General features: G+C 48.7%; 1 pseudogene across 1 annotated transcript in view; it reads left to right on the top strand.

The window, feature by feature from the left end:
* Window positions 1-22,654, top strand: part of LOC309361277 (inositol polyphosphate 5-phosphatase OCRL-like) — a 32,499-nt pseudogene extending 9,845 nt beyond the window's left edge. The window contains exons 4-14 of the transcript in view: window positions 9,115-9,297; window positions 10,022-10,121; window positions 10,252-10,502; window positions 13,886-13,939; window positions 15,772-15,875; window positions 17,286-17,420; window positions 17,921-18,024; window positions 18,502-18,667; window positions 19,481-19,689; window positions 20,069-20,092; window positions 22,539-22,654. The product of the transcript in view is annotated as an inositol polyphosphate 5-phosphatase OCRL-like (transcript). The remainder of the gene's footprint in view (window positions 1-9,114; window positions 9,298-10,021; window positions 10,122-10,251; window positions 10,503-13,885; window positions 13,940-15,771; window positions 15,876-17,285; window positions 17,421-17,920; window positions 18,025-18,501; window positions 18,668-19,480; window positions 19,690-20,068; window positions 20,093-22,538) is intronic.
* Window positions 22,655-25,522: the final 2,868 nt, after the last annotated feature.

Raw genomic sequence — 25,522 nt, 5'->3', positions numbered from 1 at the left:
GAACAAGTTCCCATGTTTTGTTCCTTTCCAAGGAATCAAGCTCAGCCTTCATGGCATTTAACCATGGCTCAGCTTCCTTTGAATCCAAATCCTGGATTTCTTGGAAACTTGAAGGTTCAAAAACCTTCTTGGAGCTTTTAACAGCTGTTACTGCTATCTTAGCAAACTCATCAGCAAATCTCTTTGGAGGTCTGCCTTTTGTGGCTCTCTGTGACCTACGAATTAGCCTTAAGTCTTCAACACTCTCCTCTTCCTTCTTAGGAGAAAAGTGACCTATTGTGAACAATGGTTCCTCCAATTCTTGATCAGAGCTTTCAGAGGGTCGCATAGAGGCTTTCGCACTCTTGAAATCCTCTGAATCATCTGATTCAGTTTCAGACTCAGAATCAGAACCTTCATCAGTGGGTGTGGGTTGTTGCGGTTGCTTTTGACTATCCTCAGTCTCATCACTGTCATCAGGATAACATTGGAAAATTCCCACATTCTCCCCCCACTTGGCATTGTACTCAACACTTCTTGTGAGCTTAATTTCCTTAGAGTCAGTCATCATTATTCTGTAAGAGCCTTTCTGATAACCTAGAAAGATACCATGCAATCCACGCTTGTCTAACTTTGAGTGTTGTGGTGAGTGAACCCACATGTCCGAACCAAAAATTTTCATGTGTTTGATGTATGGCTTCTTGCCAAACATCTTCTCATAGGGGGTACAACCAATCGCTGAAGATAACCTGCGATTGTAACTGTAAGTGAAACATGAGAGAGCTTCGGCCCAATAACTCTCTGGAAGATTTGCATCATGCAGCAAGGTTTTTAACCCTTGAAGCAATGTTTGATTTGCTCGTTCTGCAAGTCCATTCTGCCATGGCGAGCGAGGACTAGACAAATCGTGTTGAATTCCTTTCTCAGCCAGAAAAGCTTCAAACTGCTGAGAAGTGAATTCTCCCCCCCGGTCAGTAAAAAGAATCCTTATCTTCTTACCATGCACATTTTCCAACCAAGCACAGAATTCCTTGAACCTAGGAAAAGCCTCTGATTTCTGCTTGAGATTGTACACAAAAATATACCTGGAAAATGCATCAACAAGAACCATGAAGTACCTATTCCCACCCAAAGAGGGCGCTAGTGGTCCAACCAAATCAGCATGAATAATTTGGTATGGTTCTGTAGCTTGCCTACTAGACACCTTACCTTTCGCAGCCATTTTCACCTTGTTTGCTGCGCATGCCTTGCACTTCATGTGGTACCTGCAGGGTTTAATAGTCATACCTTCAACCAAGGCAGGCATTTTAGATACTGCCTCAAAATGCAAATGTCCAAATTTCCTGTGAAAAGCATGAATACAATCTGCATGCAAACTTTTGTTAGAACCTGCAATGCAACAAGTGTCATCCTGCACAACATCATCATAATACAAAAGAAACAAACGATCAACAAATTCAGCATACAATTGATAATCATTTTTCTTGGTGATGATGCATCTTTTGTTTTTAAAGGAAACGTCTATTTTCCGCTCCATCAGCTGTCCAACGCTAAGCAGATTATGTTTCGCGTCCGGCACATAAAGCACGTCCTGTATCGATAAGTCCAAACTGTGAAGAACAACAGTTCCGTAGCCTTTACTGGGGATTGTGTGGTCATCCGCCTGGTGAATCGCACCTTCCTGCGGTGTAAAAGACACGAACAGTCGCTTATCGTTGCACATGTGATGCGTTGCAGCTGAATCAACAACGAAGAAAGATCTAGACTTCTTCTGGACCTCAGCAACCTCTGCAACCTTTGCAACCTTTGGAGCGAAGCGTGAGACCATTGCCTTGTGCTGCGTTGTCCTGGACACCGGACCTTTGCCTTTGCTCTGGCCTTTTCCACGCGATGAGCTTCCGCTGCGCTGCTCTGTCTTGGCCCTGGGATATTTGCATTCCCTCTTCATATGGCCTAGACGTCCACACGAGTAGCATTTCACTGCCTTCAAAGCTTTGGCGCCATCTGGTGGTTCCACTGCACTATGGGATGACGTCTGTGAAGACTCCCCCTTTCCCATGCAGCTATCACCCCGCCGATCTGCTACATTCTGAATCATGGCAGTATCACAAGCTACTGTGAGTTGAGCATTTGGCTGATCAGTGGTATCAAATTCCCCACTTGCCTCATCCAGCCTTCTGCAGCTAGCCATCATGACTCTGGCATTTGCCTCCTGCATCATCTATGCTGCTTTAAATCAAGCTGCTGTATACATGCTGCTTCTGTGTACAGCTGCTTCAATCCAAAGGCAATCTCAAAACAGCCTCTGCCTTGCCTGTGCCTCTCTTCTGTTTATTTGCTTTGCTTATCTGCAGCTGCTTCAAACTGCATTCCAAAAGCAAGCTCAAAAGTGAAAGTCCCCAAGTGCTTTCTCAATGTTGCCCTTTAATTTTTGTGAAAGTTACTTTCACTTTCCCAGCCATCCAAGCCACTACGCTTGTGCCGTGGAAAACGGCATTAAAAGTTCAAAGTCCAGCCTTAAAGCCATTAATTAGAAGCTGGCAGGCTGCCCGGAGCAGTAGCACATACCTTCATCAATCATTTTGACGCGCAGAGCAGATACCTTGCGATCCGTGCCTCTGCCGCTGTTCCGATCCTCTTTGCCGGCACTTCGTCTCTAGCTCCTTTGTTCCTTTGCCAGGAGCCCGACTTCTGGAGTGCATCCTCAAAACACTGCATTTTTCTGGGCCCGAAACCAAATGTTGTTGATAAGCAGTATCCAGTGCACAGCGGAATGATGAGAGGTATGAGCCAACATGCTCTATACTACTTTATTTACAGTTCAAAGCTGGTAAGTTACAGAAAAACATCTTCCCTCTGCCAGAGCAGAGAAAGCGTCATCTCTCCTCTAAAGCACGGAGAGAATCACAAACTGAAACTGCAAAGAGCAGGGAAAAACAGGAAACCAGTATACGTCACATCCAGTCTCCCGTTCCCGTGGGAAAACCTCCAACAGTACAGACTGTGTGGAATGTAAACAACCTGTCTCGTGACAAGCACTTCGCTGCACAGAGAAGAAAGCAGAAACCAACAGCTTCTTCCTCAGAGTGTAAGATAGGCACAGACGATCTACGTTGCTGTAAAGTTGAGGCTAAAGTTGTTTGTCTCGTTCTTGGTCTTTGTTCTTTTTCCTTAGTCTCCTTTTTCTTTGCGCCACTCATTCCAAACTTATCTAATAGTCAAGGTCAAGCTGAGTTGTTCCCATGAGAAAAAGACGGCCCAGGTGCAGCACTCAGCCAGCAGGCCAAGAAATGGAAAGTAAAACAATATCACTGCCGTTAAGTCCAAAAACCTCTAGGGGGAGCCTAAAATGTCTTCTCAGGAAGGATTACCCAGAAATAAAAGTTAAAGTCCAAAAACCTTCCAATGTTAAGTTTTTAGCAGAGTTGGTATTATAAAAACACAATGTCTCAAAACAGTGCTTGCTGGTACTTCAATTGATGTTATAAAGTAACAAAGTCCAAACCTCTCAGGTTTTCCCAGTTTGTGTATCAAAATGCTTGGGTCTGCAAACTGATTGCTACTGTTACCAGGCAGTTCCAGCCCTGGTTTCCTTCTTTAAATTGTAACTTCAGCAGAAAAAGATTTCAAAGTCCATGCTAACACATAATCCAATGCTTAAACTCCTTTTCTGTCTTTAAATACAGCTCAGTAAATGCTCAGATCCAGTCAATAAAAAAATTACTCACAGCCTCCACTCCTCCAGCTCTTTGCGTTCAAGTTCAATGGCGGCGGAAGACGGACTTCCTTTTTCTTTTTCGTCCTCCGCTTTCAGCCAAATTCAATTACTTTGGTCTCAAATTGGTCTCCAATTGATTGAAAGTCTCTATTACTCACGGATTGCTGTCTTTTAAAAGCCAAATCCAGGAAGAAAGGTCGGCGCTCACCGGCAACGGCTTCGCGGCTTCTCTCTGCCGATTGCGGAACGACCCTCAGCACCGCTGCCTCCTCCGCGATCCGGAGCCCCTTACTGGGTTCCTTCAACGTTTCGGGGGCAGCTTCTGGCGCCCGCCGGGTCCCAAGGCTGCAGGCTTCTGCCGCCTGCAGTTTTCCGGTGTGGGTATCCGCTTCGCCGTAGCGGACGACCCGTTCTCGGACAGAGCACCCTTCCCAGTTAGGAAAGGGCAGCCATTACCCTTCGCGCCACCTCCGGAAGTGACTACCACTACAGTTTAGAGCAGCTACCGGCAGCAATGGACACAATGGTTTTAAATGTTTTAATCGCTTTTAATTTGCAGCACTTTAAATGGTGGTTGTTGTTTTTTTTTTTATAATATTATATTATTTCATTACTTTATTTTTGCTTGGGGTGGGATAAGCATTTAGTCAGGGCTATTGTTTCTTGCTTTGTTTTGTTTTGTTCTGTTCTGTTTTGTTTTATTATTATTATTATTCTGTTAAATTATTATATAGTTTGTATTTTGCCTTTTAAGGGGAAGGGTCATGGCTGCCTGGGAGTGGGCCTCAGCCAATAGATTGGGTGGGGCAGGTTCCACAGGGGGAGATGTATTGGGACACCCGATCTCAGTGATCACGGGCAGGAGGAGGAGTTATGCTAAGACCAGACCATGTCATTACCGAGGAGGCAGGTTTAGTCATTGTTTGAGGACTATCCCTGCCTCCAGGTCTGGTCCTGACCGGAAGGATACAGTAATCAGCAAGGGAAACCCACATGACCTGAAAGTGTTGCTGTGCAATGCCAGGTCAATGATGAATAAAACCACTGCCATCCACGACCTGATTGTGGATGGAGGATTTGATCTGGCATGTGTGACAGAGACCTGGTTGGATGAAGCAGATGGGCCTGTCCTTGCCGCTGCTTGCCCACCAGGTTTCTCTTACGCACAGCAACCCAGGTCATGTGGGCGGGGGGGGGGGGGTTGCAGTGATTTTTAGGAAGTCATTAGTCTGCACCAGGCGTCCTATTGGGAAGACCCAGTTTTCTGAGTGCATGTTCTGGAAGTTGGGCAATAGGGGCAGTACAGGATTCCTACTGGTGTACCGACCTCCCCGCTGCACCAAGGATTCCCTGCCCGAGCTGCTTCAGGTCATGGCGGATATGCTCCTGGAGACACCTAGCTTGGTTGTCCTGGGGGATTTTAACATCCATGCCGACACGACCTTACAAGGGGCTGCTCGGGACTTCGTGGAAAGCATGGCCTCCATGGGGCTGTCCCTGAATAAGTCTGGCCCAACTCATAGCCACGGACATGCCTTAGACTTGGTGTTTACCTCTACGGATGTTGGTGATCTGACATTAACTAAAAGCGAAACAAAAGAAGTGCCATGGTCAGATCACTTCCTGGTGCAACTGGACTTCTCCGCAACCCTTCCCCTACGCAGGGAGGTGGGACCGATTCGGATGGTCCGCCCCCGCCACTTAAGGGATCCAATTGGCTTCCAGAGAGTGGTAGGGGATGCTTTATCCCAAGTTGATGGCCTTTCAGCTGATTCCCTGGTGGCACGCTGGAATGCGGAGTTAACCAGGGCTATTGACTGTCTGGCTCCGAAGCGCCCTCTCCGATTGCATGGAGCCCGGACAGCCCCGTGGTTTTCCCCGGAGCTGAGGGTGATGAAACAATCGTTGAGACGGCTAGAGCGCTGGTGGCGGAAAACTCATTCTGAATCAGACCGGACACGGGTTAGAGCTCAACGTCGAGCCTGCCAAGTGGCAATGGCGACGGCGAAGAGGGCCTTCTTCGCCGCCTCCATTGCATCTGCAGAAAACAGCAGCAGGAGACTTTTTCAGGTGGTTCGCAATCTATCAGAACCACCTGTACCACCGGGGCCTGGTAGGGACCCCAAGACCTCCTGCAATGCTTTTGCAAAGTTTTTTGCGAATAAAATCGCTCAGATTCAGAAGGAGCTAGACTCCACCGTGGGAGCAGGGCCAGGGCGGGAGAGTGCTAGAGTTCTGTCTGGTCCTGTTACATGGGATCAATTCCAATCTGTTACCTCCGAGGATGTGGACAGGCTGCTTGGACGAGTGAAACCGACCACCTGTCTCCCTGATCCTTGCCCATCCTGGCTGATAAAAGCGAGCCGGGAAGGGCTGGGTGATGGGCTCTGCGGGGTGGTGAATGGCCAACTATCGCCCAGTCTCAAATCTGCCATTCTTGGGCAAGGTGATTGAGCGGGTGGTTGCTGAACAACTCCAAGCACGCCTGGAGGAAACGGACCATTTGGATCCCTTCCAATCGGGATTCAGGCCTCACCATGGGACTGAAACTGCCTTGGTCGCGCTGGTTGATGATCTCCGGCGGGCTAGGGACAAAGGTGAGAGCTGTTTCCTAGTTCTGCTGGATCTCTCAGCGGCCTTTGACACCATCGACCATAACATCCTTCTGGACCGTCTAGAGGGGCTGGGAGCTGGGGGCACTGTCATACAGTGGTTCCGCTCCTTCCTCCTGGGCCGTGTTCAGAAAGTGGTGGTGGGGGGTGAGTGTTCAGACCCCTGGGCTCTCACTTGTGGGGTGCCTCAGGGTTCTGTCCTCTCCCCCATGCTTTTTAATATCTATATGAAGCCGCTGGGAGAGATCATCAGGGGGTTTGGACTGGGTGTTCATCAGTATGCAGATGACACCCAGCTCTACCTCTCCTTTAAATCAGAACCAGTGAAGGCGGTGAAGGTCCTGTGTGAGTGCCTGGAGGCGGTTGGAGGTTGGATGGCGGCTAACAGATTGAGGTTGAATCCTGACAAGACAGAAGTACTGTTTTTGGGGGACAGGAGGCGGGCAGGTGTGGAGGATTCCCTGGTCCTGAATGGGGTAACTGTGCCCCTGAAGGACCAGGTGCGCAGCCTGGGAGTCATTTTGGACTCACAGCTGTCCATGGAGGCGCAGATTAACTCTGTGTCCAGGGCAGCTGTCTACCAGCTCCAACTGGTACGCAGGCTAAGACCCTACCTCCCCGCGGACTGTCTCGCCAGAGTGGTGCATGCTCTAGTTATCTCACGCTTGGACTACTGCAACGCGCTCTACGTGGGGCTACCTTTGAAGGTGACCCGGAAACTGCAATTAATCCAGAATGCGGCAGCTAGACTGGTGACTGGGAGTGGCCACCGGGACCACATAACACCGGTTCTGAGAGATCTGCATTGGCTCCCAGTACGTTTCCGAGCACGATTCAAAGTGTTGGTGCTGACCTTTAAAGCCCTAAACGGCCTCGGTCCTGTATACCTGAAGGAGCGTCTCCACCCCCATCGTTCAGCCCGGACACTGAGATCCAGCGCCGAGGGCCTTCTGGCGGTTCCCTCATTGCGAGAAGTGAGGCTACAGGGAACCAGACAGAGGGCCTTCTCGGTAGTAGCGCCCGCCCTGTGGAACGCCCTCCCATCAGATGTCAAAGAGATAAAGAATTACCTGACGTTCAGAAGACATCTTAAGGCAGCCCTGTTCAGGGAAGTTTTTAATATGTAATGCTGTACTGTTTTTAACACTGATTGGGAGCCGCCCAGAGTGGCTGGGGAAACTCAGCCAGATGGGCGGGGTATAAATAATAAATTATTATTATTATTATTATTATTATTATTATTATTATTATTATTATAACCTGTATCAGAGTTGGGGCTGGAGAAAGCGACATCTACATGACAGCTTTATTGTTGGGTGCCAGGCAAAGTCTGTCCTGTTCACTCAGGCCACATGGGTGGGTAATTGAAAGTATTAGTTGTGGTGGGCAATTTCCCTTGGTGCCACATACTGAACCGTGGCTTCATATTATGAGCAGGACGGCAGCCTCTCCTCCAGGTTTGCACACCTCTCCCCCACCCCAAGCCTATTGGGAAGCTTCCACTTGGATTTTAAATTAACCACAGTTTGGTGTGTCCAGATCCTAAGGTGGTTCATTTGACCAGCTTTGTAAACCCACGATTGGAAATGGGCTTGTTTCAAGGAGCCATGGTTCAAATGAAGCGGTTTGTGCAGCTTCAGACATTGTGACAAGATGCAGTTAATCCAAAACTGAAGCAAAACCTTTGGAACTCCTCCTAAAAGCTGTGCTGGAGGAAAGGGAGGTGTGACACACCCCCCCAACACTTGGTGTGGGTCATCCTTATAATGCTAAGCTTACTACTTCAAACAAAGTTTTTGAGTTTTTGCTTTGGTTATTTCCTCGTACTGTTAGTAGTAAGGTAAAGTTAAAGGGACCCCTGACCATTAGGTCCAGTCGTGACCGACTCTGGGGTTGCGGCGCTCATCTCGCTTTACTGGCCGAGGGAGCTGGTGTGCAGCTTCCGGGTCATGTGGCCAGCAGGACTAAGCCGCTTCTGGTGAACCAGAGCAGCACACGGAAATGCCGTTTACCTTCCCGCCGGAGCGGCACCTATTGATCTACTTGCACTTGGACGTGCTTTTGAACTGCTAGGTTGGCAGGAGCAGGGACCGAGCAACGGGAGCTCACCCCGTCACGGAGATTCGAACCGCCGGCCTTCTGATCTGCAAGTGCTAGGCTCTGTGGTTTAACCCACAGCGCCACCCGTGTCCCACTGTTAGTAGTACCCAGTGGCCATTTGTTTTTCATGTCTTCTCCTTTTATGATATGTTTATCAGTATGTGGTTAGCAGCTTCAGATGCTACTGTTTTACAGAGGCTGTTTAGCTTGCTCTTTTTACCCCTTTACTAGACAGGCTGTATTTCTGTGCTGTTTTCAGAGTCGGGAATGCCCATTCCTTCATGGCCAGCATGGAAACACAGAAGGCTAGCCTTTTAGGAGGTTTGCAAAGAGGACAAGGGTGTTACGGGGTAATCTTCTAGCAAACAAGCTTGGCACAACAGATCTGAGAGGTGGTTTTCTGCTCCCGGAAAGCCAGCCTGGAAACCAGGTTGCCAGGTGAAGGAAGAATGGAGAGATCAACCAACTCACTTGCCTTCCAAGAATTTCTGGTTGCCTGTGGCTACTGGGATAGTGCTTAGATATCAGGCTGGCTGACACATCTTAAAAAATACAAGGGAAAAGCTTTTTTTCTTTCATTAGCAAAGCTCCTTTGGGGCCCCGAATAGCTAAGCTGAGGAAGAAGTGGCTGGTATTACTTGTTTGTTCTTGGTCCTGATCTTGCCTGCCCTTGCACACTCCTGTTGTCTTTGCATATTTGACCAGCACGTCTGTTCCGATTGGAGTCCTATTCCTGCACTTCCACATCCTTCTCTTTGGCACTTGGGCATTCGGTTCCAGGAGCTGGACCTGAGCACAGAGGCTTTCTTCTACTTGGACTCGACAAAGGAGCAAGAGTGGCTGACAGCTGTGGAAAAGGCTTTGCGTTCCAAATCCAAGTACAAGAAAGTAAGTCCAACCCCACCCATTTCTTCAGCAGCCAGACAGCTGTCAGGAGCTGGAGTGAGGAGGAGGAGGAGGAGGAGGAGGAGGAGGTCAGCAAGAAAAAACACCTGGTGTCAGTGGTGTTTTATTCAAAAGAAGCCAACATTCTTTATTCAAAGAAACCCAAACCGTGCAGGCCTCGTGATCACAGAAACCTTTCCCAACAGGTCTTGCCCCAGTGAGGTAGTTGTGAAGGCTGAAGGTTGCTACCCACCCACCACTCTCTGAAGTCTCCTCCTCCCCCTGGTCCTTCCCAAGCATCCTGAGACTCTGACACCTTGCCTGTCTTTGCTCCCTCCTCTTAATTTCTCTGTGTTCTGGGAGACCAGCAGGGAGGGGAGCTGATCGCAGCAGGATGGGGAGACCCCCTGGCTTCTTCAGCAGCCTGCCTGATCTCTGCCTCTTGACCCCCGCCTCCAGCCTCCACTTCTGCCTCGGATTCTGGGCTGCTGTTTGCCACAGAATCTTCCTGCCCTCCTGCCTCTTCAGTTTCCAACACCTCCTCTTGCTCACAGTCTGCTCCCTCTTCTCCCTCGGACGACCCCCCACCAGTTCCCTGGCTCTGAGCCTTCTTCCCTTGGGGGATCCCCAGTTGGTGCCACCTGCCACTCCTATCTGCATCCAGCCGGCCCAGGACAGCAAGCAATGAACAGAGCTGGTAGACATCCCAGTACCTTGCATCTTCTAGGTGCAGCTGGTGCTCATCTTTGTCAGGAAGGACCAGCTCAGCCGCATCAAGGAAGTGATGAGGGAGACAGTGGCCACAGGCATCATGGGGAAGATGGGGAGTAGACCCTGACAGCGGAATTCCCTACGTCGATCTTTCTGTCTGTCTGTCTGTCTGTCTGTCTGTCTGTCTGTCTGTTTTTCTAATCTCTGCCAACCAGTTCCCCCTCTTTCCTGCTTGCTCACTAACAGCCATCTTTGCTCCGCCCCTGCAGGGTAACAAGGGGTGTGTGGCCGTGAGGCTTGTCTGCAACAATACCAGCTTCTGCATGGTCAATTCCCACCTTGCTGCCCACGTGGAAGACTTCGGGCGCCGAAACCAGGATTACAAGGATATCGGTGCCCAGATGAGCTTCCTGCCCCCTGACCAGGGTCTGCCGCAGCTGACAATCATGAAACACGAGTGCGTTTCGAGGGCTTGGAGGGAGAGAGCCTTGGCTGATGTAACTTGCTGGTCTCCGCTATCTGGAGAAGCAAATTGAGTCACGTTTCTGTAACTTTCCTGCCTGTGTGTCGCTCAGGGTAGGCAGCATTTGTTGTTGTTTAGTCGTTTAGTCGTGTCCGCCTCTTCGTGACCCCCTGGACCAGAGCACGCCAGGCCCTCCTGTCTTCCACTGCCTCCCGCAGTTTGGTCAAACTCATGCTGGTAGCTTCGAGAACACTGTCCCACCATCTCGTCCTCTGTCGTCCCCTTCTCCTTGTGCCCTCCATCTTTCCCAACATCAGAGTCTTTTCTCTTTTTTAAAGAAATAATTATTAAAGTTTTACAAAAACATAAGTACAAAAATACATGAAAAAATAAAAATAAAAATACAACATGTAAAAGACAAAAGACAAAAAGAAAATAAGAAAAAAAATTAAAACAAATCTGTTTTTTTATAACTTTAAACTCATTTGCTTGTTTCCTTGACCTCCTCTCACCTCCCCTTTTTGTATCCCCTTTACATAATCAAATCAGCAAATCCTTACCCTCATTCATTGTCTTATCTCTATATCTTAACATATTATAACTCTTTATTTCCAACCATTATCAATTCATTTTTGCATATTCTTAATAACTTTGTTGCTAATGCCACTTATTTTCAATCCAACATCATTTTAACATTCGTTAATTTTACAGTGTTTCTGCAAATAGTCTTTAAATTTCTTCCAGTCTTCTTCCACCAACTCTTCTCCCAGGTCTCGGATTCTGCCAGTCATTTCCGCCAATTCCATATAGTCCATCACCTTCATCTGCCACTCTTCCAGGGTGGGTAAATCTTGTGTCTTCCAATACTTTGCAATAAGTATTCTTGCTGCTGTTGTTGCATACATGAAAAAAGCTCTATCCTTCTTTGGCACCAATTGGCCGACTATGCCCAGGAGGAAGGCCTCTGGTTTCTTCAGGAAGGTATATTTAAATACCTTTTTCATTTCATTATAGATCATCTCCCAGAAGGCCTTAATCTTTGGGCACGTCCACCAAAGGTGAAAGAATGTACCTTCATTTTCTTTACATTTCCAACATTTATTGTCGGGCAAATGATATATTTTTGCAAGCTTGACTGGTGTCATGTACCACCTGTATATCATTTTCATAATATTCTCTCTCAATGCATTACATGCCATGCCATAAATTTCATACCGGTGGTCCACAATTGTTCCCAGTCAGCAAACATAATGTTATGACCAATGTCTTGTGCCCATTTAATCATAGCAGATTTAACCATTTCATCCTGCGTATTCCATTTTAACAGCAAGTTATACATTCTTGAAAGTATCTTAGTTTTGGGATCTAACAGTTCTGTTTCCAATTTTGATTTTTCCACCTGGAAGCCATTTTTTTTGTCCAAATTATAGGCCTCTCTTATTTGGTAATAATGAAGCCAGTCTCGCACTTTATCTTTTAATTTCTCAAAACTCTGCAATTTCAATTTGTCTCCTTCTTGTTCCAATATTTCCCAATATTGCGGCCATTTGGCCTCCATATTGAGTTTTTTCTGAGCCTTTGCTTCCATTGGTGACAACCACCTTGGGGTTTTATTTTCCAGTAAGTCTTTGTATCTTATCCAGACATTAAACAATGCTTTCCTGACAATATGGTTTTTAAATGCTTTATGTGCTTTAACCTTGTCGTACCACAAATATGCATGCCACCCAAAAACATTGTTGAAACCTTCTAAGTCCAAAATGTCTGTGTTCTCAAGAAGCAGCCAATCTCTCAACCAGCAGAATGCTGCTGATTCATAGTAAAGTTTAAGGTCTGGCAGGGCAAATCCACCTCTTTCCTTTGCGTCAGTTAGTATTTTAAATTTTATTCTGGGCTTCTTGCCCTGCCAGACAAATCTAGAAATGTCTTTCTGCCACTTCTTGAAACAGTCCATCTTGTCCAGAATTTGCAATGACTGAAACAAAAATAACATTTTTGGCAATACATTCATCCATCAGAGTCTTTTCCAGGGAGTCTTCTCTTCTCATAGAATCATAGAGTTGGAAGAGACCACAAGGGCCATCGAGTCCAACCCCCTGCCAAGCAGGAAAGACCATCAGAGCACTCCTGACATATGGTTGTCAAGCCTCTGCTTAAAGACCTCCAAAGAAGGAGACTCCACCACACTCCTTGGCAGCAAATTCCACTGTCGAACAGCTCTTACTGTCAGGAAGTTCTTCCTAATGTTTAGGTGGAATCTTCTTTCTTGTAGTTTGGATCCATTGGCCACTCATGAGGTGGCCAAAGTCTTGGAGCCTCAGCTTCAGGATCTGTCCTTCCAGTGAGCACTCAGGGCTGATTTCCTTCAGAATGGAGAGGTTTGATCTTCTTGCAGTCCTTGGGACTCTCAAGAGTCTCCTCCGGCACCAGAATTCAAAAGCATCAATTCTTCGGTGATCAGCCTTCTTTATGGCAGGCAGCATTGTGCTCTCCAAATGTTGATTGACCAAAATTCCCATAATTGCTAAGAATTGGCCTTGCTGACGGGCTCATGAGAGTTCCACTTCAGCAACACCAGGAGGGTGCAGTGTCGGCGATCCCTGCTGCTGCAGCTGCACCACTAAGGTTTCTACTAGAGCAGCCAGGAGAGAGCAACATAAACCGAGTGGCAGAGATGTATTAGATGAGATTATAGCAAATGTGGGCAACTTCTCCAGTGATCGGGGTGGGAGTTGCAGTTTGTTAAGGGCAGTAACGCGAAAGCAGAGCGGCCATTTTGCATGGAGAAGGTTCCCGGCTCAGTCACCAGTGTGTGCAGCTAGGGCTGGGCATGATCTCTGCCTGAAAGCTGCTGCCAGTCCATGTAGTCCGTCCTGAGCTTGATGGGTCAATGGTCTGCCTCAATATAAGGTCGCTTCCCATGTTCCTGTGTACTACAGCAGGGTTTGGAGGGCCACAAGCGCCCTGCCCATGAATTCAAGAACCAGGGGAAATTCTAAAAGTCTTTGCTGAAAGGACATCAAAGCAGGGGCCAGGTGAACCTCTTTGGGAGATTATTCTGAAAGGTCGGGTGCCATGACTGAAAAGGCCCTGCCATGCTTGAAAGAGCAGGAGTTCCCTGGGAAAGGGATTCTAGTCAGTGGAGAGGCAGTGCAAACATAAGTGGGCCTTCTTCTGGTACCCTTTCCCCAAACCTTGAAACACTTGAAAGGCCAAATGGGATGCTCTGAATTGGGCCTGGAAGCAGTTCAAGAGCCAGTCTAGTTCACAGAGCACTAGCCTAATATGATCATACTGCCCAATCCTAGTTATCAGTCTTACTACATATTGCAGGAAGTGGCAGCAGGCTGCCTCCCGACCCCCGACCCCCGACCCCGTGAGCTAGCCTGTAGCTGTGGTTGCTTTGCTTTTTTCCAGCATTGTCATCTGATCACTAAAAATGAGCTTCAGAGACTTCTGACCTACGACCAGGTGAGAGACATCTTTGTGTTATATGTGGTGGTTTAGGATATTGCCCTGTTTATTTCCTTTGTCTGGGATACCCCAGCCTAGGCTAGAGAAACCACTTTCAGGCAGTTAGGAGCAAAGTGTAGCTATAACATAGGATGACTGCGACTTCTACAAATGCTTTTTAAGGTTGCCGGTTTGTGCAACCTGAATTAGAAGCAAGTCCCAATTAAGTTGGAGGGTTGCCTTGGAATAAGTAGGACTGCTCTGCCGTTTCCCAGTTAGAGGGCTTTCCTAGCTCAGCACACGCTCCAGATGTTGTTGGACTCCCATCAGCCCCAGCATAGCTGCTGTCCAGCAATATCGAAAGGTCTAAGGTTTCCTGCTCTAGGTTTTGCATCTGTCTGGAAAATCTGCGTTGCTCACATGTTCTTATCAGCAGAGACTTCCATTAAGTCCAATTAAATTGCTGGTGCTTTTTGTTTTACATTTTTCTCTCCAAGGTTTGTGTGTTCATCATGTTGACGACCTTTCTCCCACTTGGCATAAGGAGCATTGGTATTTTGTGTTGAAACAGGCCTGATTGCTGCACCTTACGGTGGATTTAAACTCTGTGAGCGTAGTCGTGCCTTAGCCCTTTGAGAAGGATGCTGCAAGGAAGGCAAGGGGGGGACTTCCAACATATGCAAAACCATCATAAAACATTAAAAACTTCCCTAAAGGCTGTATAGTTACTTATCTCCTTGACATCTGACGGGAGGGTGTCCCACAGGGCAGGTGCCACTACTCAGAAGGCCCTCTGCCTGGTTCCCTGTAACTTCGCTTCTCACAGTGAGGAAAAGGCCAGAAGGCCCTCGGTGCTGGACCCTGATGCCTGGGCTGAACAATGGGGATGGAGACACTCTTTCAGGGCTGAGGCCATTTAGGGCTTTAAAGGTTGGCGCCAACACTGAGAATTGTGCTCAGAAACGTCCTGGGAGCCAACGTAGGATGCAAAAGGGTGGTTTTGCAGTTGCTCATAGTGTCGGGGGTGTATTCTGGTGGTTGTTAACAGTTTGTATGGATTATTGGTACATATAAGATTGTCTATTGGAGGTATAGCTAACCTGTGGTCTGCCGGATGTTACTGAGCTGCAGTTCCTGTTGGCTCCAGCCATCATGGCCAGTAATCAGGGATGATGGGAATTGTAGTTCTGCAGCATTGTGAGGGCCACGTGTCTGCTACTCCTGAGTTAGAGGATTTTCCTGTCGTGTGATGCAGCAAAGTAATTTAAGATGACATGGGGCAAAAATGCACAAGCATCCTGTACCTTTAAGAATTGGGTATAAGATAGGATCTCAGCAGGTATACCCCTTTTTTGCACTTGGCTAACCTACTAGTAGGGACGCGGGTGGCGCTGTGGGTTAAACCACAGAGCCTAGGGCTTGCCGATCAGAAGGTCAGCGGTTCGAATCCCCGCGACGGGGTGAGCTCCCCTTGCTCTGTCCCTGCTCCTGCCAACCTAGCAGTTTGAAAGTACGTCCAAGTGCAAGTAGATCAATAGGTACCGCTCTGGCGGGAAGGTAAACGCTGTTTCTGTGTGCTGTTCTGGTTCACCAGAAGCGGCTTAGTCATGCTGGCCACATGACCCGGAAGCTGTACGCCGGCTCCCTCGGCCAATAACGCGAGATGAGCGCCGCAACCCCAGTCGGTCACGACTGGACCTAATGGTCAGGGGTCCTTTTACCTTTACCTTTAACCTACTAGTACTTCACCTTGGTCTTCCAGCACAACAGTGGCTGTTAATAGACTCCATTGTCAGGCAACAGGGGGTCTTCTGCTTCTCTGCTGATAAGCGATTTCTTTTTGGCTTTAGCTAAACATTCAGCGTACCCAAAAGACAGCTTTTGCTGATTTCACAGAGGGAGAGATCAAGTTCATCCCGACGTACAAATTCGACTCTAAAACAGATCCTGCTTGATAGTTGAGCCTTTGTAAGTAAGTCCTCTCAATCATTCTTCTGCAAGGCTTGTTTGTTTTTCCTAGTCTGCTGAGATGCTAGTAGTGTCCTGCCTTTCCATCCTCCTGAGCAGGCTAGTAAAACATATATTTTAAACATGGCTTTCTGCTAAGCAAGCTGTTGGAGGAGGGCTAGAGTTGAGGGCTGGACGGACTTCCTTTCCTCTGCAGCCAGAATGGACACCAAGCCACGGAGGAAGAGAGAGATCCAGCTCTCCTTCACCTGCTCACTTTGCTTGCATGGAATTCCCGGTTGCCAAAGGCTGCTAGGCGAGTTGTGAAATGCAAGGCTGTGATATGTTGTCTTCCTCAAGCCATCCCTGCTCAAAGTCTCTGGAAATGCTTTGGCTCCTTTTCCACAAGCAGCCTTTCCCCCACATTTGTCCTGATAATCAGCATCCTGTTTCATGGCGTGTTTAAGCAGAGAATCCTGTTTGTGTCAAGGAAGTCTGGGAATGAGACTTGGTGCTCTCTCAAGATGAGTCTGCCAGGGCATAAGAGCATGAGAGCAGCCCTGCTGGATCAGGCCATTGGTCCATCTGGCCCAGCATCCTGTTCTCACATTGGCCAATGAGATGCCTCTCGGGGAGCCCACAAACAGGACCTGGGTGCAACAGCACGCTCCCCTCCTCCAAGCCATACTGCTTCTCTTGGTGGAGTATGTTCTCTGGCCATTATGGCTAGTAGCCATTGAGCCTCACCATCCAGGATGTGGCATATTCTTGTGGTTCTTGACAACTGTCAGAAGCCACCTAGGCCTGCTAGTTTCATTGCTCTTGCTGTGGTAATGGGGAAATCAAAAGGACAGGCGGAACATGTAGTGACGAAGCCGGAAAACGGCAGGCTCCTTTGGGCAGCATTTCAGGTGCCAGAAAGGGTCTTTTGGATCACTGAAAAAATAGTGTCTGAACAAGAATAACGGGGCCCCTTGTTTTGGGGAAGGATCATCATTTGGTGGTGTGCCATATGCTTTGTATGCAGAGTCTCAAGTTGAAAGGCACCTCCACCTGAAAAAGGATTGGGCCACAGAGAGCTGCTGCCAGCCAGAGGAGACTTAATTAATGAATTGTGGGGTTGGAAGGGATCACGAGGGTCATCTCGTCCAATCCCTTGCAATGTAGGAATCCAAACTGGGGGAGGTCAGAAAATCATTCTGACCTGGTAGAAGGCAGCTTTTGATTTCCTGACAACTCTCTCCATGAGGCAAAATGCGTGCACACCTGCAAGGTCCGCCCCTTCAGAAGTTGGACTCCCAAGCCCCATCATCTCCAGCTCTTGACCGTGGTCAAGATCACAGGCCGTGTGTGGAGCCAAAGTTTGACTGTGTGAGCCTTGTGTGTTGCCTCAGCCAGTCCAACTGTCTCCTTGCAGTGGGAAGTGCCGTGTGCCAGCATGGTGTGAGCCAATCCTCTGGCGAGGAGGCAGCGTGAATCAGCTCAGCTACCGAAGCCACATGGAATTGAAAAGGAGCGACCACAAGCCCGCCAGCTCCCTCTTCCTCACAGGGTAACACCTGCCCTGGCCAGGGCTATCGTCTATTCAGGCTTTTTAGTTGCCTGCTATGTGGCACCTCCTCGAATCTGGGCAGGCCCTGACCAACAACCAGGCCCCTTTCCACAGAGCTCCTCCTTGGCCAATGACTTCCGGTGCAAGGAGTGGGCAGGTTTTGGCTCTGTTAAATCCCTAGGCTTCCATTCTCCACTGTTCTGAGTACACGCTGCTCCTGCAGGCATGGCAGACCACATGGGCTGAACTGTATACCTTAACCGTTGGCTCCATTCATGCAATGGAGCTTCTGTGGTACTTGGCTTGGAGCATTGGGCTTCAGCCCATTGGCTCTGGAAGTCACAGCCGCTGCCATCCTGGGGAAGCTCTCAGAGTTACAGTACTTGCCTCTTTCAGGGCTGGGAACAGGGGGTGCATCAGGCCTTATTGCTCTTAACTCATGCCCCCCCTTTTTAGTCCATAGCCCCAACAAATGTGCTCTGCCCCCCCCCCCCCGATAGGTGAAGGTTGTGGATGACCGACGGTACCGGAAAGTGATTGAGGATATTGTTCAGTTGATGGACAGGATGGAGAACGAATTCCTTCCCTCCCTCCCTGGAGGGAGGTAAGGACGAATAGGATCCTCTCCAACCCCTTAAAGAGGGTTTGCTGCAAAAAGACCAGGGGGGAAAGAAGGCCTTGGCCCATCTAGCTCAGTCTTGAGCGGTTCCCCAGGATTTCCGGGGGATCTCTCCCAGCCCTACCTGAAGATGCTGGGGATAGAACCTGGGACCTTTGCATGCAAGGCAGATGCCCTTCCACTGAGTGGCAGCCTCTTCCTCTTCCTTGCAGGCAAAGACTCCAGGGGTCGCCAGCGTGGTGCCCTCCAGATGCTGGACTACAACTCCCATCATCCCCAGCCAACATGGCCAGTGGCAAGTGCAGCAATATCTGGAGAGCCCCACGTGGACCTGTTGCATGTGCAGTCCCCTAAATGAGAGGCCGGGGCCAAGGACAAACTTCCCCCTGGAGCATGTTTCCTTGCCTCTGCTGAAGGCAAACACTCTCTTTCCTCCCCCCCCCCCCCCGTTTTGCTCTGCAGTTTCCGTTTGAGAATGTGAAGTTCCGGCAGCTGCAGAAGGAGAGGTTCCAGATCACAAACAACGGGCAGGTCACCCTCCACTTCTCCTTTATCCCCAAGCTCAGTGACAGCCAGTATTGGAAGCCATGGCTTCGCGCTGAGCCCTGCGAGGGATACTTGGAGCCCTGCGCGTCTCTCTCTGGAATCAGAGAACTGTAGAGTTGGAAAGGGACCCCAAGGCTCATCTAGGGAAGGCCTTCCTTTTCCCCTCCTCTTCCCAACCCTCCTCCCTCAAACCTTGGGAGTTTGGTAGAGCAGGGGAGGCTTAACATTTGTGGGCTGCATTGCCCCATGCTCAAGCCTCCAAGGGCCACACGTCAAAGCAGCTGAGCCCAAAGTGTAAAAGTGTGTGTGACCAGCTTTAAACAAAGACACACAGACAAATGAATTGAAGCCAAGCAATGCTGGAGGGTCCCCAAACACCTTTTGGCATCGCAGGGAACCAGTGAGAGCAGTCCGTCCAAAAATTACTTTTTTAAAAAAATAATCGTATTTTTATGTTGTGGAGGCACAAAAATATCTTGGGGAACATATAGAACTAGCCAAACATTTAAAAACTCAATGAAATGTAAACTAAAAAAGAAAGTTACATTGGGGGCGCAAAAATCCTTTCCCTTTTGATATTCTTTTGTTAGGATCACTTTCTCTCACCCCCCAGTATCCTGTCACCATCTTCTGTGCAGCTGCTGCTTTGGAGGACTAGAGAGGAAAGTGGGGTGGGGGTGGGAACTGAGTCGCTTCTTCTCCTAATTCTTGAAGTTAAGGTTTGCCCCATACACCTGTGAGAACAGGATGCTGTACTAGATGGGCCGTTGGCCTGATCCAGCAGCCTCCTATTGTGTCCTTCTGTTCAATTCTTCACCGTCTTCACTTTTAATTTACAGACAAGCCAACTTGGCTGTGCCCAAGAGTGTATCTACCTGACCTCCTCCCGTTTTAGGTGAGACGGTGGACATTTCCCTGGATGTGTACGTCAGCAAGGAAGAGAAGATTGAGGCTATCTTTGTCCTTCACCTTGACCCTGGCAAGGACTATTTCCTCATCATCGGTGGGAGCTACCTACCAAGCTGCTTCGGGACCTCCTTGGAAGCCTTGTGCTGGATGAGGCAGCCGCTTGGCGGAGTTCCCGTCACCAGACTTATTGACCTGGTAGGGAAAGGGGTTGATTTACCTGGCAGGTTCATGTGCTGGATGTCTACCCTTCCCACTCTGCTTGCCTGCTTGGAAAACAGCTGCTCTTCCACTCAGCAATGTGGGGGCTGGGGGTCCTCCGCTGCATTCAGCTTCAGCTTCTGTAGCTGTGCATCCGCTTCCTGTGTGCTGTTCATGCCCTTTGTTTGCCTTGACTGAGTCATCCCAGGTTCTGGTCCTCCCACCTGCCCTTTCGCAGGGCCACTGAACCATGTGCATTTCCCTGCCATCTGCCCAGATTCTGTTCAGCCAACGGGCTGTTTCTTTCTCTTCTCAGGGCCTGTGCCATTAACACCCTTGGTTGTCTGTTGCTCTTGCCTTCCTCCTCTGATCTCAGGGAGAAGACGGCTTCCTAGAAAAGGTAACAGTTGGTTTGCTATCCTCTAGATGTTCTTGTAGCGGGCTCAAAGCAGGTTTACACGGGGGTTGCGTTCCGAGGTGCCGTGCGTTTAAATGAAATTGCGTATATTGGGGGCAGCATTGGAAAAGCCTGCAAACACCCTCTAAACTCCCGGAAGCCCTTTTGAAAGGCCTTTTGAAAACCAGCAGCCTCCCTGCAAAACTCCTTGCTCCAACTCTCCACAGGTCTGAAAGGTCGGTGCCAAAGCTCCTGGGAGGGAGTCGAGATGCTGTTTCCATGCCGCTTTGACGCTTTTGTGCTCTTGGGGGGGGGGGGACGACATTTTTGCCCCTTCCAGTGCCCCTTCCAGCTTTGCGGCAGTGTGCATGTGCCTCGAAGGCACGTAAATGGAGTTGCCCTTGTCAACGATCAGCAGCTGCTCCATGCAGTGGCAGCTGGTCCCTTAGGGCAAACCAGGCACTACCCCACCAACCGGACTTTCCTCTCAGGTACCCACACCTGCCTGCCTTCTGACTCAAATCCAGTCCAGGTGGTGGCTCTAGCTCTCTGCTTTGGTCTCTCCCCTAGTCTCAACGTGGCCCTTGTAGAACTCGGCAGAGGAGAACGGAGACGAAACCAGAATTTGCCATCGCTGCTTGACTCTGGGTCCGCTTGCGATTGGCAGCACGGGAGGCAGAAAGCCCAGTCTCATGATGCAGGTGCCAGCCCCCTCTGGCCCCAAGAGCCAGTTTTCTCCTTGTCTCTGTGCTCAGCAACTGCTGCACAGGCTGTGCCACTCTGGCTTACTCTCACCACCTGAGCACTGGCATTTGGGAAGCGGTAGTGGCTGCTTTGGGGTGGCTCAGGGAAATGTCACTCCTCTCGAAATCAGATCAACTTGGGTGTATTATCCTAGCCACAAGGAGACCGTGGTGACTGTCAATTTGGACAGCTGTAGACATTTAGAATCATGGAGGATATGTTGATCAGTGGCTCCGGTCAGGGCTATTTCTTGCCACTATTATCACAAACCACATGCTTTTGATTACCAGTTTCTGGGGAACATGATGGACAGAGTGCTCTTGTCCCCGTGTCCCTATGGACTCCCAAGGGCATGTGGTTGGCCATTGTGGGAACAGAATGCTGATCTAACCCAGCAAGGCTCCTGTGTTCTTTAGCATGCACCAGCTACTCTTGCACTAAGACTCTGATACAGCATGTGTCATTCCCCACACCAATACTCTCTCTCTCTCTCTCTCTCTCTCTCTCTCTCTCTCTCTCTCTCTCAACAGGGGCGGGGAGTATTGGCGGGGGGGGGGAGGGGGGATGAACTGGGTCCTAATCAACAGCTGCCCTGGGGATGAGGGGATCAAATTCTCCATCCTTGCCAACTCCTTTCAGTGATGGGCTGCTTGCCACTGCTGTGCTCCTAAAGCTCTCTTGCTCCCCCCTCCTCTCTTTCTCTTTCTCTTGAATGTGGTAGCTTGAGATAGAAATAACCACCCTGAACATTCCTGGAGAGGAAGATGGGAAGGAGGCCGGAGGCATTGTTCACCAGCTGCTGTGTGCTGCATTGCCCAGACAAAGTCGTGGGCTGGGGCTCCAGCTGTTGCTCAGTTTCTACCCCTGCCTCTGCAACGTGCTCTAGACAAGGGGTGGTGAACATGTGACCCCCTCATCTCATCATGCTGGCTGGGGCTGCAGCCCATCAACCTATGAAGGCCCATCCATGTTCTGTTGCTGTTTTTGTTACTTATTTCCTGCCCTTCACCCTAAGGTCCCAGGGCAGGTTCCAACAATTTAAATAAAATGTTAGCCAAACCTCATGTCCACAGCTGCATATTCAGTAAGCTTTTGGGTGAACTGCACATCCGGAGTGGGAGGATTACTAGCTGCATATTAATAGGGGGAGGGGGAGCTTGGATTTGGGGTGCGAGCAATTAGTTTTTTGTTTCCCCACTTGAGATGCTTGCTGTGGCTAGGGCCGGGCGATATATTTTCAAATCAGCTTGAAGTCTAGATAGTGAGACTGGTTTCATAATTTCTGACCTGGCAATATATTGCGAATCATGATGTGTGTGTGTGTACTATGCAAAAAACACCATGTGGGGGGAAACTGTGAAGCCAGACAATGCTTCTTTAGATTCCTGCAGCCCCTGTGGACTCTGCCGGTTCAGCTTTCCCCTGCCCTCCTGCAGGGGGCAGCCGAAATCACAATGCGGGGGAAACCGTGAAGCCAGCCAATGCCTCTACATAGCTCCATCTTATTTCAGACATCGTGATATATTGGTGTATTGCAATGTTTAGCTAGTGATATATCACCGTGTTGAAAGCCAGCTATCGCCCAGCCCTAGTTCTGGCCTCAGAGGGCAAGACTTGTCCACCCAGCTGGAGCAAGGAAAGAATGCATACAGGCACACATTCTGTCAGGCTCTCATGCCAGTCCCCCTTGTCATTGGACCTCCAGGAGAAGCAGTTTCTGGATATCGTACCCCAGGATGGTGATGACTCCACTGAGCGGCCAAGGAGATCTGGCTTTTGGTGGACCACCTCTTCAAGAATGCCTGCCACCAGGTGAGCTGAGGGGGAGGGTACCATTGAAAGGATGGGTGTGGGCTGGAATCCAGTACCAGTTTTGGGGTGTGCAGGTTCCAAACGTCCCAATTGATTTATATCTTAGCTACCGACTCGCTCTTACGAGCTCCTGCTGTGAGTATAGTGGCACCTTGGTGGAGCGCAGCGGGTGGGACATCCAGCATACGGTCTTCCTTAGAGCGGCTCAGAAGAACCCAAGTGTTCCCAACCATTGTCTGTCTATCCCTAGCAAAGCGGCTCTCTGAGACTCGCCACTAGAAGACGCGGGGAATGATTTGACTCTCCCATTGCCCCAAATCAGGAGAAGGGTAGTAGGAATGCTACTGTGGAAAGCAGGCGGGATACAATTCTCAGCCCTTGTGCCAGCTCTCTTGGTGAGGGGCTTTTCTCCATTGTGGCATTCCTCGACCTCACGTTATGCACCCCAGGGCTGGATTGTTCTTCATGCTATCCAGGATGTACCTCATCCCATTTGGAATGGCCCTTGAGAAAGGATGGTCTGCCTATAGTCAGCAGCTTACCATCTTGTTGTTTGTTAAACACTTGAATAAAAAGCATGCTTAAAATAAAACAGGAAAGATGAAATTTTGCTGGCTTCTTGAGAAAAGAATAATGCCTCATTATTTGTATCTGCTTTTAAATGTTGTTTCTCTTCTCTTTGTAATGAGTTTTACTGGGTCTGGGGTCATTTTAAGTTGCTTACCTTCACTAAAATATATAAATCTACTCGACTGGAAACTTTTATTATCCAAATTCAAACCCACTTTTCTTTCTTGGAATGTCCTCCATGGAAATGAGATGAGCAACTGGATAGCAAAATTCCTGGAGTGGGGAGGAGGGTTCAGTGTTCTAATAGATTAGATATGGACAGTCCTTCAGTACAGCAAAACTTGACACTTTGAAACCTTTGAGTCCTTTCCAAAAGGACTTCACCCACTATTTAGGGGGGAAGTATGTCAGAACTGACCTTCTGCAGTACTGATTCCACATTCTTGGACTCCTAATCTTACACGTAAATTAGAGCTGGAACCATCTCAGGCCCTATGGCTCTTGAAATGACCATGACCTATTGAGCAAAACCACAGACTCCACCTCTTTGGTGACTAAACCCCACTTGCTTTTACAAAATAAATTAACAAGAGAGGAAAATCATGGAAGAAATAAAATGGCTTTTGAAATTAACAAAGGCGATTCCTTTTATCCACATGTATTACGGGACATGTTCAAAGCGCCCCTCAGGAGAAATTCTGTAAGCAAAGGTAGCAGGCTTTGAAAAGCTTGTGCAGATACACAAGGGCACATTGCTAAAAGAAACAAAGGGATTTGGAGGGACCATGAGTGAACAGGTAGTACCAGAATGTACAGAATTGTACCTAGAAAAGGGTTACAACTGGACTACCTTTTTGTAAACAAAAACAACAACAACCCCCAAAATAAAACTCGGAAGCAGCAGGACTCCTTAGCAACTCTTCAAAAAACAAAACACAAAACTGCATATCCCTACCTAGTCACCAAATGTGAGGGGAAACGTAAACCAGCGTCTTACACTGCTTTAAATGATAGCCAGATTCTGCCATTTTTTACCACACCAGAAGTAAAAGCACGGGGCATTAATAAGTTTTTGAAAAATCATGCACTTCATTTGTAGGCAAGGGGAAGCTTTCTGAAATGTACACACAATCTGTTGAAATGACCAAGCAGCGGACGAGATTCGGGGACAGTGGTGTGCCGCCTGGGGAAATGTTCCTTTCCATTCACCTTAAGCAAAGATGTGGTGACCTTGTGCATCCATAAATAACTTTCAGAAATGTATTTCATTACTTCCCAAAGCTTCTCACTGGGCCACCAAATGGCATTTCTTTCTATTTTGGATGAAACTGGGGAAGCAGCTTGAGAAGAAGGGGTTGCTGACATTCACTGGCCTGGAGAACACCTGATGCCAATATGATGGCAAATTGTGGGTGGTGCATTGATGGAGAAACTAAGGCAACAAATGGGGACATGACGCCACCGGTGTTCTAAAGATACATTTCATGTAAAGATTATGATGGGCTTCTTCAAATGCCCATAGCCTCTTACAAGCAGAGGGTTTAGATCAATTTTCTGTAAACCTCTGTCATAAATAGTTGTCACTGGAAATACGACCCAACAATGCAATGCTGGACTCATCCCTCCCGTCAGCGTGCCTGGAAAGCACGGGTCCCAGTAGGTTCCGCCTTACTCTGCTCCTTTCTCTGTGAAAGCCTGCTCTTTCGCTTTCACATGGGAGCAAACCTCAACCCACCCCCTCCCAAAGAAACCTTTTTTATGAGCTCCCCTACTCTGCGTGTGCTTTCTTTGGCTCCTGTCTCAATGAGCAGAAATTGAGCACATGAATTTTCCAGCATCAGGAGTTTCCCCCAAGACAGTGTCGAGATCAGGCGTGTTTGTGTGGCTCCACGCTTGCAATTCTTGGGGCTTTGGCTAAGAGGAGTGCATGCTAGCTAGACAGTTTACCTCCCTTTGCTACAGTTTAAATTTCTGCATGCCATCTGCTGTTGTGGAACAAGTCATCCCCATGATCCCTCTAGCCCAGTGGTCTCTAGGGCGGCCCACAGAAGCTCTCAAGGGTTTCAGACAAAACATTTGTTCACTTCAGCATATAGCAGTCCAAAGAAATGTATGCTCTAGAAGGTCACAGGCTCCCCCGTCTTTGGGGTAGAGCTTTGACGTCTGAGACTAGATCTGCAGGACTCATAAACATTTCACTCTGTAGAGATGAGTAGTCGGCACCGTCCGAGTATAGGAGGAGGGGGGTGGGGGTGGAATACAGGGCTGAGAACTAGAAGAATGCGTTCAATCTCCTACACGAAGCCA

Source organism: Podarcis melisellensis (assembly GCF_964234715.1).
Source record: "Podarcis melisellensis genome assembly, chromosome: W".
Lineage (NCBI taxonomy): Eukaryota > Metazoa > Chordata > Lepidosauria > Squamata > Lacertidae > Podarcis > Podarcis melisellensis.
This window is presented reverse-complemented; position numbering and strand designations above follow the sequence as displayed.